Source organism: Myotis myotis, unplaced genomic scaffold (genome assembly GCF_014108235.1).
Source record: "Myotis myotis isolate mMyoMyo1 unplaced genomic scaffold, mMyoMyo1.p scaffold_m19_p_5, whole genome shotgun sequence".
NCBI lineage: Eukaryota > Metazoa > Chordata > Mammalia > Chiroptera > Vespertilionidae > Myotis > Myotis myotis.
In genome coordinates this window covers 71,634,863-71,651,976 of record NW_023416357.1, presented here as the reverse complement: position 1 = coordinate 71,651,976, position 17,114 = coordinate 71,634,863, and the positions used below count along the sequence as shown (strand labels likewise).

General features: G+C 41.7%; 1 protein-coding gene and 1 long non-coding RNA gene across 9 annotated transcripts in view; both read right to left on the bottom strand.

Moving 5' to 3' along the window:
- TNFAIP8 (TNF alpha induced protein 8) overlaps nt 1-17,114 on the bottom strand; it is a 66,996-nt gene that overhangs the window by 7,848 nt on the left and 42,034 nt on the right. The window contains exon 1 of one of the 8 annotated variants that reach the window (XM_036307766.1): nt 329-369. The exons of the other annotated variants lie outside the window; for them this stretch is intronic. The gene's annotated coding sequence lies outside the window, so the exon portion shown is untranslated. Of the gene's footprint in view, nt 1-328; nt 370-17,114 lie in introns of those variants that run through there. 8 annotated transcript variants of the gene reach the window in all.
- On the bottom strand, nt 3,815-10,133 carry LOC118655670. The gene is made up of 2 exons (XR_004967344.1): nt 9,987-10,133; nt 3,815-8,032 (listed from the first exon to the last, which is right to left on the bottom strand). It is a non-coding gene; the product is annotated as an uncharacterized LOC118655670 (long non-coding RNA).

The following is a 17,114-nucleotide window of genomic DNA, read 5'->3' as shown; positions in this document are numbered from 1 at the left end:
AGGCAGCCAGCTGGAGGCAATCTTAGCCAGAGAAAAAAGACAGGTGCCAGGCACCGTAACCCCAACATTGGCCTTAGGTCACACGGATGAGGCCCTAACACAAAAGAACATAGTCTGGAAAGAATTAATACATCTGCGATCCTTAACCTGATACTGAACACACATTTTGGTGTGTATGAGTTTTCCTGACCCCAAGTGGTTAAAAACCAATGGTATGCATCATTACAGTGACAAGTTCTGTCATTCACCCTGTGTGTTACCTACCACTTCCAAAAAGTACATGCTCACTTAAAAAGGCAACATAATTAAAAATACAAATATAGCTTGCCTGGCGTGGCTCAGTGGTTGAGCGCTGACCTATGAACTAGGAGGTCACGGTTCGATTCCTGGTCAGGGCACATGCCCAGGTTGCAGACTTGATCCCCAGTGTGAGGCCTGTAGGAGGTAGCCGGTCAATAATTCTCTCTCATCATTCATGTTTCTCTCCTTCTCCCTTCCTCTCTGAAATCAATAAAAATTATTTTTTTTAAATGACAAATATAAGGGGGAAGTGGTGACTTTAAAATGGGCCAATAAAGAAAAGAATATCACTGGGTGGTTTTTCAATGGGATATTAGAACTTGTAATACACCCCCTTCCAGCGTCTTTTTATTGTTCTTTACTTAATTATTTGACAACTTTGAGTTGCAGAAAACTGATAGTATTTCAAATGCCTTTTGTCCATAGAGACACACATGTCTAGTGGAGGGGCAACTAATTTCTCCTTTTTTTGTTTGCCTGTGTTGTACTTGGACTTCTCCTTTGAACCTACTATAAGAGTTGACTGATTCATCATTAATTAACGAGGCAAGTAATATCCTTAACATGCACATTTTTTTTTTTTATTGTAGAAGAGTCATGAGTTTACCTTTTTAAAAACATACCCATATTAACTTAAAGGGGAAAAAGGTACAGTATAAGCTTGTCTTCTAGTACACATTTCCTGTGGCAACTAATTCCCCCAGGTCCCCGGAAAAGAATAGTTTACTTATAAAAGTCCAAATATTCTGTATCGAATGGTTCCTCGTACTGCCATGCTGCTCAGAGATATCACTAAGACTCTGTTTCCCCATCTCTAATATGAGAATAATGATCCCCAATTCTTCGAATTGTTCCAAAGATAAATGGGCATGGACCACATAGGACATGTCTCACACAATGTCTGGCACAGAATCTTCTCCACTGATCTGTTTAAAGAACTCAACACATTACGCCCTGGCCTGGTAGCTCAGTTGGTTAGAGCATTGTCCTGATATGTCAAGGTTGTAGGTTCAACCCCCAGTCAGGGCACACACAAGAAACAACCAATGAATGCTTAAATAAGTGGAACAACAAATTGATGTTTCTCTCGCTCTCTCCCTTCCTATCAAATCAATCAATCAATAAAAGAACTCAACACAGTAAACTTCAAACACATCCTGATGGTCTTTTGTACTGAATCACATTTGGTCAAAATTATTCAACTCCTGGAAGTAATATGGAGCTGGGAAACGCAAAATGCCAGATGGCTGTGTGAAAACAGAGACCTCACACAGTTCAGTTATCAAGGAGCTGTATTTCCTCTTCCATGATGACATTAAAAAAATCTAATACATATTAAAACTATCAGGGAATTTCCCTTTTTTAAAGATGTTGAATCTCTTGTTAGTTACAGAGTCAGTAGTACCGGGACTGTGATAGGAAGTGCAAGGTTATTTTGTCTAGAGAAAATTGGAGAACAGAACTAAAGGCTACTACAAAAAAGACAGGAGGAGAAACAGTGTCAACATCCATGCAAAACTGTGCAACAGAAGCAAGATGTAAAGGAAATGAGCCAAAGATAAAGTTGAAGTGAAAATCCACAGCAGCCGACAAGATCATTCCAGTCACATGATCTCACCCAGAGTTTCCGAAGCCTCCCAGGAACCCAAATGCAGGGCAGGAAGCCAAGTGAGAACAGCCTGGATGGAAATACAAGGCTCAAGGTCAGGAGTCCTGGGTTGTAAACTTGAGTGCAATTTTATTTCTTTGAATCTCAGTTTTCTCATCTGCTAAGTGGAGCATCATTTCAGCTTAAGTGAGATTTAATGAGGTGCAAATCTGAAAGCATCCAGCAATGTGCTAGGCTCATGGCCAATGCACATTGGGTTTTGCTCCCTTACTTACTATCATTTGCAATGAAGGAGCAGGGACTCACACCAAATACTTGCACACACTGTGTTCTTTCTATTCATTTCTCCGTTTATTACCTATTTTCCAGATTTGTGGACAAGAGAAATTATGCCCTAAAGAAAACACTATGAAGCCTCTCCCTGTGTAAACTCAGGCTACTTTTGTTGCCTTAATTTTAGAGTTTCTTCGTGACTTTGTGTCTCTTATTCCTATGGTTTAGTTTTGTAATGATTTGAAATTGAAAAATGTCACTTTCTGAGTCTCAAATCCTTTTACTTCATTACAGACCCCATCTCTGCTCTTTTTCTGTCAGTTTGCTCCAGAAATCTTATGATGCTTTGATTGCTTTCTGCATGGCATAAGCTCTCACTAGAGATCCCTGCTGCCTCCAGGTTCACTAATACCAGGATTGGGAAAAAAATGGTGATATGAAGTGGTATTGTTGGACCTAAGGAATGTCAGTCTGGTAAATATTAGGAAAGAGGTTACAAGAGTAGAAATGAATTCTGTGTCTACCCAAAGTCAGAATGGGAGATTTTCAGTCCTGAGAGCCCATGGCTAGCTAACATATTTTGAACTTTTACTACATTATCCTGAGAGCTACCCAGAATCTGTAGTTATCTTATTGGAGCTTCATAATCACCCCAACAGAGAAGTTATTATTATCCTCATTTTATATATAAGTTAACTGATGCCCTGAGAAATTAAGTTATTTCTCAAGGCCATAGGTCATTAAGTAAGAGATGAACTTGAACTCTGATATGTCCAACTGCGAGCTTTTCTCTTTAGAATTTCATTATATTGCCCTAGATGGGTAGCTCTGTTGGTTAGAGTATTGTCCTGATACACCCAGGTTGTGGGTTCGATCCCCGGTCAGGGCACATACAAAAAGCAACCAGTGAATACATAACAAAGTGGAACAATGTTTTTTTCTTATCTCTCTCTAAAATCAATTTTAAAAAAAGAATTTCATTATACTCCACGAGCTTAAGAAAGCGGCTTCCTCTTGAAGGTATAGGAAGACAATAATATTCAACTAAGTCCAGTGAAATAAAAGAAAAGAAAAGCCAGAGACCATGTGTCCCTGAGGAGGAAATGGATTCCACAAGGTAAATTAACCCAGCTGGGCTTGAAATAGTCTGTTTTTCCAGAGCAGTTTTAAAACATTTTAAAATATAATTTAAAATACACAAATATGTGTTTGTTATTCAAAGGGCAGAATGTAAATATTTAAAGTGAAAAGTCTCTGTTTCAGCCTTACCACCCACTGTATAGTCTGACCCCAACCCCTGCTTCCAGGGGGCAACACTGTTCTTAGAATTTTGGTACCCTTTCAGAGTCTGTTTTTGTTTTTTTTTTTTTTTCTGTGCATTGATAAGGATAGCTATGAATAGGTACTGAGCAGTAAGTATTAAAGGCTTGCAGTTCTTAAAAAATACAACTTTGAGTGATGAGAGACTATAAACTGGAAGTGTCCATAATTCCATGCATGACTCCAACATAAAGTGATGAGTTGCTAGAGGCACCTGGCTATATTACCTTTGTTCCCACTCATGCAATAGCAATGAGAGTCCTTCAACGAGTGATGACAAGGAAGTGAGTGTGAAATACAGGTCTTTATTTAATGGGGATGGGGGGGCGGATATAAGTGCTATGATTAGGGCAATCATAGAGCTTATCCTCTAAATGGGGTACCTTTGAAAAGAGCACTATTAGTAATTAGATGGTGACAGCAGATCTGTAACTATCCCAGGTAAATGTGTGTAGTTACTGAAGACTCTACTTAAGTACTTAAGCACTAAAGACACTCCAGCTAAATAAGATAGGGTCAAAAGTATTACCCAAATTTTTAGGACCTGAGAAATTTCTTGGGAACCCCACAGGAGCACTAGCTAGCATTTCCCCCAAATTACACTAACAACAAAACTAGTTCTTAAAGAAGTTGAGTTTTTGTTGTTTTTTTAAAGGAAGTTAAGAGTTTTATGGCGGGGGGCTGGGGGAGGATTCTCTCTAGTTGCATAAGTTTGGGAAACTGTATATATACTAAGGTCTCCTTTGAGGTGGACAAAATGCACTAATAATATTAAAGGTCTTAGCACCAGGCAGTAAAGAAACACTTTAAGTTTACTTGCCCAAGTTTTCCACAGAGGGCCCATGATCAAATTTGTGGAATAAGGTCAGTAGACAATTGACTTAGGCCCTTGCTATTCCTCTGGAATGGATTCACAATCGTCTCAGGCACACAGGGGAGGGCAAGACAGGCAGTTGGGCAAAGGTAGGCAAAGGGACATTGTGAACCCAGGCTCTAGAGTTACACTGTTAGGGCCAGAAGCTCGGCTCTCCTGCTAAGTGCCCGTATCCCTGTGGCAAACTACGTAACTTCTCTGTGTCTCAGTTCCCTCATGTGCGAATGGGGATACCTGAGGTTTTTATGAGAATTAAATTAAAATAATTCATATGCAGTGCTTAGAATAGTGCCAGATGTAAAAATAACTGGGTCGATTTTTAGAAACTATTATTATTGTCATTAATACTGCTATCATCATTAAGGTAGATATTGTAGAAGTTCTGCTGCTTTGGGATGACACAGTTTTGTGGTCATGTCTTGTGAAATAGGAGTGAGGGGAGAAGAGAGTACATTAACCCAAAGACATGAATCATTCAACAAAACTTCTGTTGAGTATGTGTCAGAGAGTGTGGTTTCAAAGATAAAGAACACTATCCCTTATCTCCAGACATCTGTGTAACACGGGGGGCACATAGCCATGCAGAACGCAAGATGCAATGGTAGCAAAGAGAGGGAACATTAATTTGCTACATGGAGTGAGACAGGGAGGCAAGATTTGACAAAAGGAGATTGACCCAAGAGATCAACCTTGAAGGAAAAAAAGATTCTGCCTCAGAAATAAATGAAATTGCATTCCGAGCTGACCTATAGAATTCTTCCTGGCTGGTTAGGGACTAAGAATTCTGTTCATCAGTGCATCTGTGTGGCACGTACCCAAGGATACATGTGGGCCTTATGGCTTTTAGAAAAACTCATAAATTATGTATAAGGTTGTCAAGGCCCATGAAAATTCATTACAAAGGCACTTGATTTTCCTGAGGGCATTTGTAGGGAGAGGACGGACAGGGCAGGTATCTGGGGTGGCATTCTGGTGACATGGGCCACCTGCATCAGAAGGGCCTGGAGGCCTCCTAGAAATACAGGTTGCCAGACCCACTGAATCAGAATACCCAAGACTGCAGCTTAAGAAGCTGCATTTGTAAGAAGTGACCTATGTGGTTCAGTTGTATAATGAAGTTGGAAGACCCCAGCTCCGAGGTATACTTTTAGAAGACTGTACTTTAAATTTTCTTTCTTTTTTTTTTTTTTTTGGAGAAACGAGTTGAATTTCTGGTGGAGTTTCCTTACAATGGTGGTGTCTGGCTCAGGGCTGGCCAGAGAGTGGCCAAACCCACCCCCACCTGCCAGGGTTTCTGTGGTGGGAGTAGAAACAAGAATGTACTTTAAATTTTCAAATAGACTATGCTTTTGACTACACTTTGGTCATGAAGGCATGCTGTGAGTGGACTAGGAACAGATTTGATTCCCTCTCAAAATTTTTTCACTAACATAATAGATGCAAGCTTCTACACAGAATCCAGAGAAAATTCTTTCAGAATATAACATTATATTAAAGCCTCCAAGAATTTTAATAATGTATCCAAGAGAATAGAAAAGTTAGTCTCTTTTACATGCTACTTTAACAAAAGTTTAAACTACTGCTAGGCTTCAAATTAAATAAAACTATCCTATAAGCAGTTATACAAAACTGACTTCAGTAAACTATGCTTTTTCTTTTTTAATTAAGTGAACCCTTCCTTACTAATTATACTGTTCCAATATGTTAGGATTTCCTTAAAGACTTCAATTAAGCTTTGTTTACGTACGTATTTTCTCGAGGACATGCAGCCTCTTCACTGTTGATAGAATCCAATCTTACCCCAGAATGAAGGGGAAAGTCCTCTACACAAGCTCCATGATTTCTGCTTCTCCACTCCCAAGTTCTCTAGGCCTGCCAGAGGCCCTAGCCTCTGATGAATATTTATACCCACGTGGTGTTTAAAAAACCAGTAACAGGTTTTAAAACCCAGCTGAAGGGCAGTTTGGTTACTGAACCAGCCCCTAAAAGTGGCACGGGCGGTCAACATACCCTTCTGGTCTCATCAGGTGGCTCCTGGCCACGGAACAAGGACAACCAGACAACAAAATTACAGCTGACATTTGTGTAGAACTCTACAGTTTGCAAAATATTTCCCCCTGTCTGAAAGTGTTCATTCTAGTTTGGTCCTCTTATTACCTAACCCTGTGGGAGCCAGGTGAGAGAGCCGAGGCTCAGAAATCAAGTGCCTTGTCGAAGGGCATGGAACTAGTGGCAGAGCTAAGGTCATTGCTGCCTACATGGCCGCTCAGTAAGAAAAATGAAATGAAGACAGTGTTCACAGTTTATGAATTTTCTATCGAATGCCATGATGCTGCTTAGCCAGCTGCAGAATCCCACTTCTTAGAGTCTGTCTGCTCCCCAAGATAAAGCAACTCCTTGAACCAAAAAAAAAGGCTCACAGGTCTCACACATTACAGAATAGACACTAAAGAGAAGCTGTGTATCTACCCTCCCCGTCTTCCTCCATCTGTCTGAAAAAGGCCTGCTCATCCTGTAAGGTTCAGTTTAAATGCCACCTTTTCCAAGATGTGTTTCCAAATCAATCATGGCTGAATGATTTCTCCAGATCCAAAGAGGAATAAATCTCTCCTTTTAAGATGCTTTTTCTGCCATGCGAATTTAACTAATAGGAATTTAACTATTGTATCTTTACTTGATTATGATTTTGGACAACTAAGGTACCATGTCCATTCAGCTCTGTATTCTTCAAAGTGTTTAACATGTGTACTCCAGCTAGCCTGGAATGAATAAATCCCTGTTCTCTAATCTGCCTCTATGAAACCCATCAAAATGTATTTTTAACTTTATTTTTATTGTTGACACTATTACAAATGTCCCCATCCCCCACCCCTCCTCTTGCCACCTCCACCCAGGTCCCACACCCCTTCCTCTGGCCACCACCTCCCTGTTGTCTGTATCTGTGGGTTGTGCATATATGTTTTCTGCGATATTTTTTTTACAGCAATTCATGAAGATGTGTCAGGAAGTCAATTCAATTCCATAGATCTAGAGCTTAACAAATGAACTTCTACTCCATGAACAAGAACATAGCCTTATACATGGGATGTAAAACACTCTTTGTTTTAAAGGAGAGGAATCTAGATAAAAGACATGCCTTTTCTTTTTCTGTCTACTGCTTCTCCCCTGCCCTTTGGCAAAACATACAGAATAACCAGCCACTTTTGTGTGGAGAACTGACCATATTTAGCTAACTCCATCGCTACTGCAAATCTTCTGGAATCACCCATGCAAATATCCCAAACCCATCTGTTTGAGTATTTTGGGAGCAGTAGCCTCTTGGCCTCAGTTTGGGCATTTCTCAAATATGCATCTTGGCACAGCCTCCCAACATTCTTGTCAAAACCTTTCCCCAATAACTGTATTAAAATGTTAAGTTAGTCATGCATTTTAGAGCCATGTCAACATCCTAGAGGCCAGGGCCCTTTAAAGGTAAGGGAATGGTTAATGGGATCTGCTGGGCCTTAAAGTAAACAATCTCATTCCAAGTATCACAATACACAGAATCTCTGAAACTTTAGGCTACAACCTGGCAAACCCCTGAGCGCCACTGGAGCAGCGCTTCTCCCTGCTGGGCACTCCCAATGAAGCACTTCTCTGTGAAGTGGCTTCTGCACCTTTCTTTTTTTTTTTTTTTTTTTTTTTTTTAATTAAATCTTTATTGTTCAGATTATTACATTTGTTCCTCTTTTTCCCCCCCATAACTCCTCTCCTCCCAGTTCCCACCCCACCCTCCGCCCTCACTCCCCACCCACTGTCCTCATCCATAGGTGCACGATTTTTGTCCAGTCTCTTCCCGCATCTCCCACACCCCTTTCCCCCCCAAGAGTAGTCAGTCCATTCCCTTTCTATGTCCCTGATTCTATTATAATCACCAGTTCATTCTGTTCATCAGATTATTTATTCACTTGATTCTTAGATTCACTTGTTGATAGATGCATGTTTGTTGTTCATAATTTGTATCTTTACCTTTTTCTTCCTCTTCCTCTTCTTAAAGGATATCTTTCAGCATTTCATATAATCCTGGTTTGGTGGTGATGAACTCCTTTAGCTTTTCCTTATCTGTGAAGCTCTTTATCTGACCTTCAATTCTGAATGACAGCTTTGCTGGATAAAGTAATCTTGGTTGTAGGTTCTTGGCATTCATCACTTTGAATATTTCTTGCCACTCCCTTCTGGCCTGCAAAGTTTCTGTTGAGAAATCAGCTGACAGTCGTATGGGTATTCCCTTGTAGGTAACTGAGTTTCTTTCTCTTGCTGTTTTTAAGATTCTCTCTTTATCTTTTGCTCTTGGCATTTTAATTATGATGTGTCTTGGTGTGGTCCTCTTTGGATTCCTTTTGTTTGGGGTTCTCCGCGCTTCTTGGACCTGTAAGTCCATTTCTTTCACCAGGTGGGGGAAGTTTTCTGTCATTATTTCTTCAAATAGGTTTTCAATATCTTGCTCTCTCTCATTTTCTGGCACCCCTATAATTCTGATGTTGGTACGCTTGAAGCTGTCCCAGAGGCTCCTTACACTATGCTCGCATTTTTGGATTCTTTTTTCATTTTGCTTTTCTGGTTGGGTGTTTTTTGCTTCCTCGCATTTCAAATCATTGACTTGATTCTTGCGCTCCTCTGGTCTGCTGTCAGGAGTCTGTATAATATTCGTTATTTCAGTCCGTGTATGCTTAATTTCTAGTTGATTCCCCAATATAAGATCGAGGGTCTTATTAGTTTTCTTGTAGATCTCATTAAGTTTATCGGCGGCTTCTAAACAGTTCTTGAGAGACCTTAAAAGTGTGGTTCTGAACTCTATATCTTCCATTGACAATTTTGTCCTGTTTCTTTGTCTCCGCATTTTGTTATGCTTCCTTGGTGCACCCCCTAGTGGTCTTTGTTCGCAGTCTTATAGTTAAATCTTGATTGTTGTAGCTAATTCCAGGGAGGGTTTGACCTCCAGGCCAAGTGGCTATGAGAATCAGCTGTGTCAGCAGTGAGAGAACTTCTGTCCTCTAGGGAGGTGCTAATCTGGCGTTTGCCTGAGGCTATCCGGCAAATGCCTCAGTGCAGGGCTTGGGCTGGGCGGGTCGCACAGGATCAACAGGGTGTGCCGGAGAGAGCAGTTATGGCGGCTCTCAGTCCTGTCCCCAGGGGCTCTGCCTCTCTGAGTCCCAGCACCCGCTGCAAAGCTCAGAGAGACAGCTGCACTCGCTCTGACCGAAGCCAGACAGTCCCGCTTCTCCCGTTTGAGTCTGGGTCGCTAAAGACTCGCCCGGATCTGGAGCTCAGAGTCTGCGACTCCCTCCCGATTGAAAACGCCAACCGCGCCCTCCGCCGCCAGCCCGCTCCACGCACTCCGCACCTCAGAATTTGACTTCAGCACTGCGCCTCCTCTGAGTGTCCGTATGCGTTTCTCTTTCCTCCTAGTTGTAGGACTTCCACTCAGCCAGCGTTCCTGTGGTTCTGGGTGATGTCCCTTCCGTTTTTTGGTTTCACTTTTGTAGTAGTTGTTCAAAGCAGCAAACTCCTGCGTTAACCTATGCCGCCATCTTGGTTCCAAGATTTATGACTTGATTCTAATCTCTGCACCTTTCTAACCTGTTCTCCTGGCCCCTAATGCTCAGGTACCCCTGTTTTATTAAGATCGGGATATTGCCGAAACCGGTTTGGCTCAGTGGATGGAGCCTCGGCCTGTGGACTGGGGGGTCCCGGGTTCGATTCCGGTCGGGGGCATGTGCCTGGGTTGCGGGCACATCCCCGGTGGGGGATGTGCGGGAGGCGGCTGGTCGATGTTTCTCTCTCATCGATGTTTCTGACTCTCTATCTCTCTTCCTCTCTGTGAAAAATCAATAAAATATATTTAAAAAAAAAAAAAAAAAAGATCGGGATATCTTGCAGAGGTTGTGACCAGGACACTGCATTATTTGGCCTGCACAGTGTTACACTGTTCTTAGAATTAGTGGCTGTTGTTAGAAAATTGGGAAATTGAACCTTAACATCTGTGTTTCTGATTTTCTTTGAAACATTCTAAGATCTGGCCAAATGGTCCCCCATTCCCACACAGCAATGACTGTCTTGAGGTACATTGTGGCTGCCCTCCTTAGAGGGAGCCTACCCCCTGCAGTTCTCCACAAGCTCTCCCTGCCATCTTCACACATGGATGTTCCTTTCCTGGCTCTGTAGGCATTGGCGTGGGCAACTCCTTCCTTACAGAAATAAGTGGGACTGTATTTCAGAGCCGGTCTACAGAGCTCCCACTGGCTAGTTGGGAATTAGAACTTCTGCCCATCAGCGTAGCTGTATTTCAGAAAGCCAATTATTTTAGAAATAATTTAAATTACGTTTAGCAGCTGAGACTCTGAGGAGGCTTTTTCTTGGGGGAAGTGGTGGAAAGGTTAAGAGTAATAATGATTTGTTTTTAAACCACTTGTTATTAGGCCACAGACTTCAGGAAGCTACATTTGGGCACCTTATTTCTACATGTGTTAACTGGGTCACAGAGAGGTGGGGTGGTAAATGTGCCCATTCTGTAAAGATCCTGGGAGAAAGCTGAACTTGGTTTTTCCATACCAGTGGGAGTTCTACCCAGTAAACGGACTTTTAGCAGAAACGCCTTCCCCAGTCATTAATTCATTTCCTCATTCTTTCACATAACACATTTTTATTGAGCATCTACTGGATGCCAAAGTTCTTGCTTTCAAGAAACCCAGATTCTGACAGAAGAAGATCTAAAACATAAACAAACATGTAAAAAAAAATGTCAAGTAGTGGCAGGAGCTAAAAGAAAAATAAGGGGTGTGTGTGTGTGTGTGTGTGTGTGTGTGTGTGTGTGTGTGTGTGTAAAGAGTAAAAAAGGATGGCAGGGGCAGGGCTTTGCTATTTTACCCAGAGTAGGGGAGGAAAGGCTTTCTGAAAAGAAGACATTTCAGCAGAAATGTTAAGGGGGAAGGGAGAGCTATGTTGGGTGAAATCCTACCCATTCCCTCATAGTCCTTCAACAAAGCCTTTATTGACTAATCAGTCAGAAATGTTTTGTCCTGTTTCTAACTCTTACTGCAAACTGCTTGATATCATATTTATTTGTTTCCATTTTCCCTGAAAGTAAAATCCTTGGGATGGGTTATTTCTTTTCATTATGGAAAGAAATTATTTCTTTCTTTCCATAATGTATATTCAATTAATCTTCATCTCCCATTTTAAAAAAGGGGGAGGATGGGGAATATGTTATAATTTTTATAAGACACAAGCAAAATAAGATACTATAAACTACATTATTATTACTTATCTCAAATACTCTTACCTAAGCTATGAATATTCCAATGTAATCCATTGGAAAATGTTTATTCTAAATGAGTCAATTCATAACTAAAGCTAGGCATCCAAAAATATCTTATCTTGATAACATTTGGATTTGGGAAGAATTACTGTATAACCCATACTCTGAAGAAATAATAAGATAATTTTGTTCCTAAAATAGATGTTGCATTTTTAAGATTAAAAAGGGCATTTTTAATTTTTTAAATTGATTTGAGAGAGAGAGAGGAATGGGGAGAGAAGGAGAGAGGGAGAGAGAGTGAAACATCATTTTGCTGTTTCACTTTTTTATGCATTCATTGGTTGATTCCTGTATGTGCCCACACCAGGGATTAAACCTGCAACCTTGGTGTATTAGGATGATGCTCTAACCAACTGACCTAACGTCCAGGGCAAAAAAGAGCATGTTTTAAAGAATTGATTCATAAAAATTAGAAACTTAAAAAGGCATAAATTCTGCCTTTCTTTGCTAGTTTGTTAAGAAAGAAAAAGTCATTGAAATTGGCTAACAAATTAAATTTAGAATTAAAAAACAATGAAATCTCCAAGAACCATAAAGACAAATAGTTTGTTAAAATAATTGTAACCCTTTGGTGTTGATGAAACATACTTGATATATTAAAGTCATTTTTCAGTTAAAGAAAATAACTAAAAGGACCATTATAATCATTCTCTTGTAAGAACTAAAAAACATTTCCCTATATTAACTTGCTGTCTTGGAGACGGATTACTTCCCTAATGGTAGATATTTGGGTAAAGTAAACTTTGGCAAATAACATAACGGATCAATTTAACGACTAGTTGCCAAATAACAACAAAATAAATCATTTCTATAAACCACTGTGGCAGCCCCCACCTTTTAGTAGCTATGTATTTCACCCACTCATTCAACATTCCAGAATGAATTAAAGCCACCATTCCACCTCTCACCATTTCTATCACCAGTCCTACTTTAGGAGATGGAAGAAACCATGAGGAACACAGAGGCCCAAAGGTTAATTCAGGGTCACAATGTGACCCCCATTAACTCCTCCTGGTCCCTGTGAAAGATACACTATGTTGGGATTATCAAAATTACAAGCAGTACTTCCTCCATCTAAAACAGAGCTGACAAACTTTTGGCTGGTAATGCATTTTGTTGGGTCTCAGTAATGTTTTTTTCTGTTTTAAATTTAGATAAAATTCATATAACATAGTGTTCACCATTGTAACCATTTAAAAAGTGTACACCAATAATTTTTATCATATGCACAATGTCATGCATCACCACCATCAAACTTCAGAACATTCTTATCACCTCAAAAAGGAAGCCTCATAATACTTCGTGTGTGTGTGTGTGTGTGTGTGTGTGTGTGTGTGTGTGTGTAAAAGTTGGGAGCAGTGACATAAAAATTCACATTTCAAGCTTTTCTAGAAAAATGACCTGGCAACACTGGGAGGGATGGTGGGGAGAAATGGTCCCCCCCAATATACCACCTGGCAACATGCCTATAGCGGCCAGAAAACTACCCAAGGCATATGCATTAGCCACCCTGGCCTTACACGATCAGAGGCTCGAACCATTCTGAATCACTTCTCAGAGAGCCTTGGGTGTGACTCCATAGGCTAAGGCCCTCCCTCTGTTCCCCTGGCTGCCAATCAAGCCGAACCAGACCACTTTCCACATCTAACTCTCCAACAGATCTCTTGGCTTCTGCCAACTTCTTCTATTTTTCTAAAATATATTTTTATTAATTTCAGAAAGGAAGGGAAAGGGGAAGAGAAATTGAAACATCAATGATGAGAGAGAATCATTGATCAGCTGCCTCCTGGATGCCCCTCACTGGGGATCAAGCCCGAAACCTGGGAATTGAACCATGACCTCCTAGTTCATAGGCTGATGCTCAACCATTGAGCCAACTTCTTAATCTACCTTTTCATCAAAATGCTTTGCATTTCCCACCCCAGGATCGTTGCTGAAATCTCTCTCTACCCAAAAAGCCACCCTGTATCTACCTGAGCAACATCCTAATTCCTTGTCTTTTCTGTACCACCATCATGACTGACTGCCTTTGCTGTCTACTCACTACCTATATTTTATTTTCCTATGGTTACTTAATATCTTTTTAGTAAAAAAACTAGAGGGCCCTGACCAACGTTTGGTTCAGTGGATAGAGCGTCGGCCTGCGGACTAAAGGGTCCCGGGTTCGATTCCGGTCAAGGGCATGTACCTTGGTTGTGGGCACATCCCCAGTGGGGGGTGTGCAGGAGGCAGCTGATTGATGTTTCTCTCTCATCGATGTTTCTAACTTTCTATCCCTCTCCCTTCTCTGTAAAAAACCAATAAAATAAATTAAAAAAAAAACAACAACAAAAAACTAGAGGCCCGGTGCACAAAAATTTGTGCACTCGGGGGAGAGGGGATCCCTCAGCTGGCCTGTGCCCTCTCGCAGTCTGGGACCCCTCGGGGGATGTCCACCTGCTGACTTAGGCCTGCTCCCCGGGGGATCGGGCCTAAGCTGGCAGGCAGACATCCCCCTGAAGCCCGGGAGCCCTCGGGGGATGTCCACTTGCCAGTGGGGAGCAGGCCTAAGATGCAGTTGGACATCCTTAGCGCTGCTGAGGAGGCGGGAGAGGCTCCCGCCACCACCTCTGTGCTGGAAGCCATCAGCCCGGCTTGTGGCTGAGCAGAGCTCCCCCTGTGGGTGTGCACTGACCACCAGGGGGCATCTCCTGCATTGAGCATCTGCCCCCTGGTGATCAGTGTGTGTCATAATGACCAGTCATTCCCAGTTGTTCTGCTGTTAGGGTCAATTTGCATATTACCCTTTTATTATATAGGATAGAGGCCTGGTGCACGGGTAGGGGCTGGCTGGTTTGCCCTGAAGGGTGTCCCAGATCAGGGTGGGGGGTCCCGCTGGGGTGCCTGGCTAGCCTGGGTGAGGAGCTGATGGCTGTTTGCAGGCTGGTCAAGCCCCTCAGTGGGGACCCTCACCCCATGGGGGTGTGGCCAGCCTGGGTGAGGGGCTGAGGGCTGTTTTCAGGCTGGCCACAGCCCCTTCAGGGTGGGGGGGTTACCGCTGAGGTAACCAATAAAATATATTTAAAAAAAACAACAACAAAAAACTAGCCAGTCTGGGTTAGGGTCTGATGGCCGTTTTCAGGCTGGCCACGCCCGTGGGCTAGAAGCAGGTATCTGGGATTTATTTAACTTCTATAATTGAAATTTTGTAGCCTTGAGTGGAGCCCAGGTCCGGCCAGGGCAGGCAGGAAGCTTGGCTTCCTCCATCACCAGGGGAAACCCAAGCCTCCTGCTTGCTCCAGCTCTGTGGCCGCCACCATCTTTGTGATAGAACGACAGTTAATTTGCATATTATTCTTTTATTAGATAGGATAAGTTCATTTTAAAAGTAAACTAGATACTGTATGTGAATGGAACCTGATACTACTCCCCTAAATATATCATAATAAAAAATCATTTAAAATTTTTTAAATGATTAAATTCAATGAGAAAAAAAATCCCCAATACTATTTGTTTCTAGTCAGATATTATTGCCTGCCAAAGGCCATGCCCCATGTCTACCTGCATGGCATAAAAGGTGAGTCAGTGTGAGTAAGGTGGCCAAAGTCATTCAGCCACAAACACAGGCATTCTCCGTGAATGATGCAAAGCATTCCAAAGGAACCAAAAAGGGACTAATCTAGTTATGTGATTACAGATGATTAAACATTAGGCCCGGGGCCTCCTAGAATTGTTTACTGTACCACCACCAATGGGACATGCACCACGCACCACATGCCCCTGCTTTCCAAAGCTTCCTGCCAGGGCCATCCACCTAAACAGTTTTACCTCAAGTATCTCAGCCGCAGCCCTTCCCTAACCTCTCTAAGCAATGCGGCGCTCCCCTTGCATGTCTGTCCTTACTTACTTGTCTGCTATCTCCTCCAGAATGAGAACTCCGCAAGGGCAGAGCCGGGTCTCCACACTGCGTGCCCTTCTCGGGCGGAGGCTCCACACTACCTCACACCTGCTCAGGCTCCTGGCGCACACCTGTCTTGATTTCCCTGGTGAGGAGTTTTGAAATGACTTTTAAAAATTCCAAACCAGTTTCTAAATGAACTGAAACATGTCCTAGTAGTTCTTGAATAGTAGATAAAGTGATCAATATGGTAAAAGGCACAGGCATCTGAACCTCTGTGCTCTTTCTTAGATTTGGGGATATTATATAGCAACGGATATAATAGCAACAATAATTACTACTGGGGAGCCATTCTTGGTGTGCTAAGAGCTACCCTATTTAGGGCAGTTTTTGTTTTAAAAGGAAGGGGCTGAGTACTTTTTGTGATAAATCCAAATGTCATTTATGCCTAGGAAGAATCAGTTCATACTGTCAGGGTCAATTTGGTCAAGAGACATAGGACAAAGATCTCCATAAGTAAGTACGAACGGTATTAATTAACATTTTTATAAAACATTAGGGGGCAATTTATGATGGTCCTTTTAAGGTATCTAGACTCATTTTCTTTTTAAAAAAAATATATTTTATTGATTTTTTACAGAGAGGAAGGGAGAGAGACAGAGAGTTAGAAACATCGATGAGAGAGAAACATCGATCAGCCGCCTCCTGCACATCTCCCACTGGGGATGTGCCCGCAACCCAGGTACATGCCCTTGACCGGAATCGAACCTGGGACCTTTCAGTCCGCAGGCTGACGCTCTATCCACTGAGCCAAACCGGTTTCGGCTAGACTCATTTTCTAAAAGACTGGTGGCCTTATAAGATCTAAACACATGGTTCCCTGATGCTTATTTCATAAGGCCATGAATATAATTTTACTGAGTCAAATGATTAGTACGATTTATGGACATATCTTTGTTCCTGAGAAATATTACTAATGACCTGTAGTGGACATTTTATATTAAGTTCTTGATAAATAACAGAACCTCTGATTAAAACAATGTTTCTAGGATAAAGACAAACCACTTTATTGAAATTTTCTTCTTTATATGATTTCGAATGTTCTCATTGCTGCAAAAGGCAGGAGATACCTTAGAAAAAGAGTACTGAATGTCTCTCTAAAATGCAAACCAATGTATAATACATGCTTAAGAAAAAAAATGAATCAAGTTTTTAGAACGTATGATTTGAGTCAGTTTCTAAATCTGAAAATTAAGTCTACCCTAAAGGAACAGTCCCCTCCACGCCCCCTCCCCTTAAACTAAACTCCTGTCAATTTTCCATTTATGCCATTCAGTCTACTCCTGCTTTGAAAAGGATGGTGAGAGGAGTTAATGGATGTGCCAAAAAGAAGGGTTTATCCTCTTCCATTTTCAGCATGATCCATCGTTAATGCCATTTGCTGATCTTGGAATGAAGGAAACAGATGCTACTGTTGGACATGAAATGTCGTCTCATACAGTAT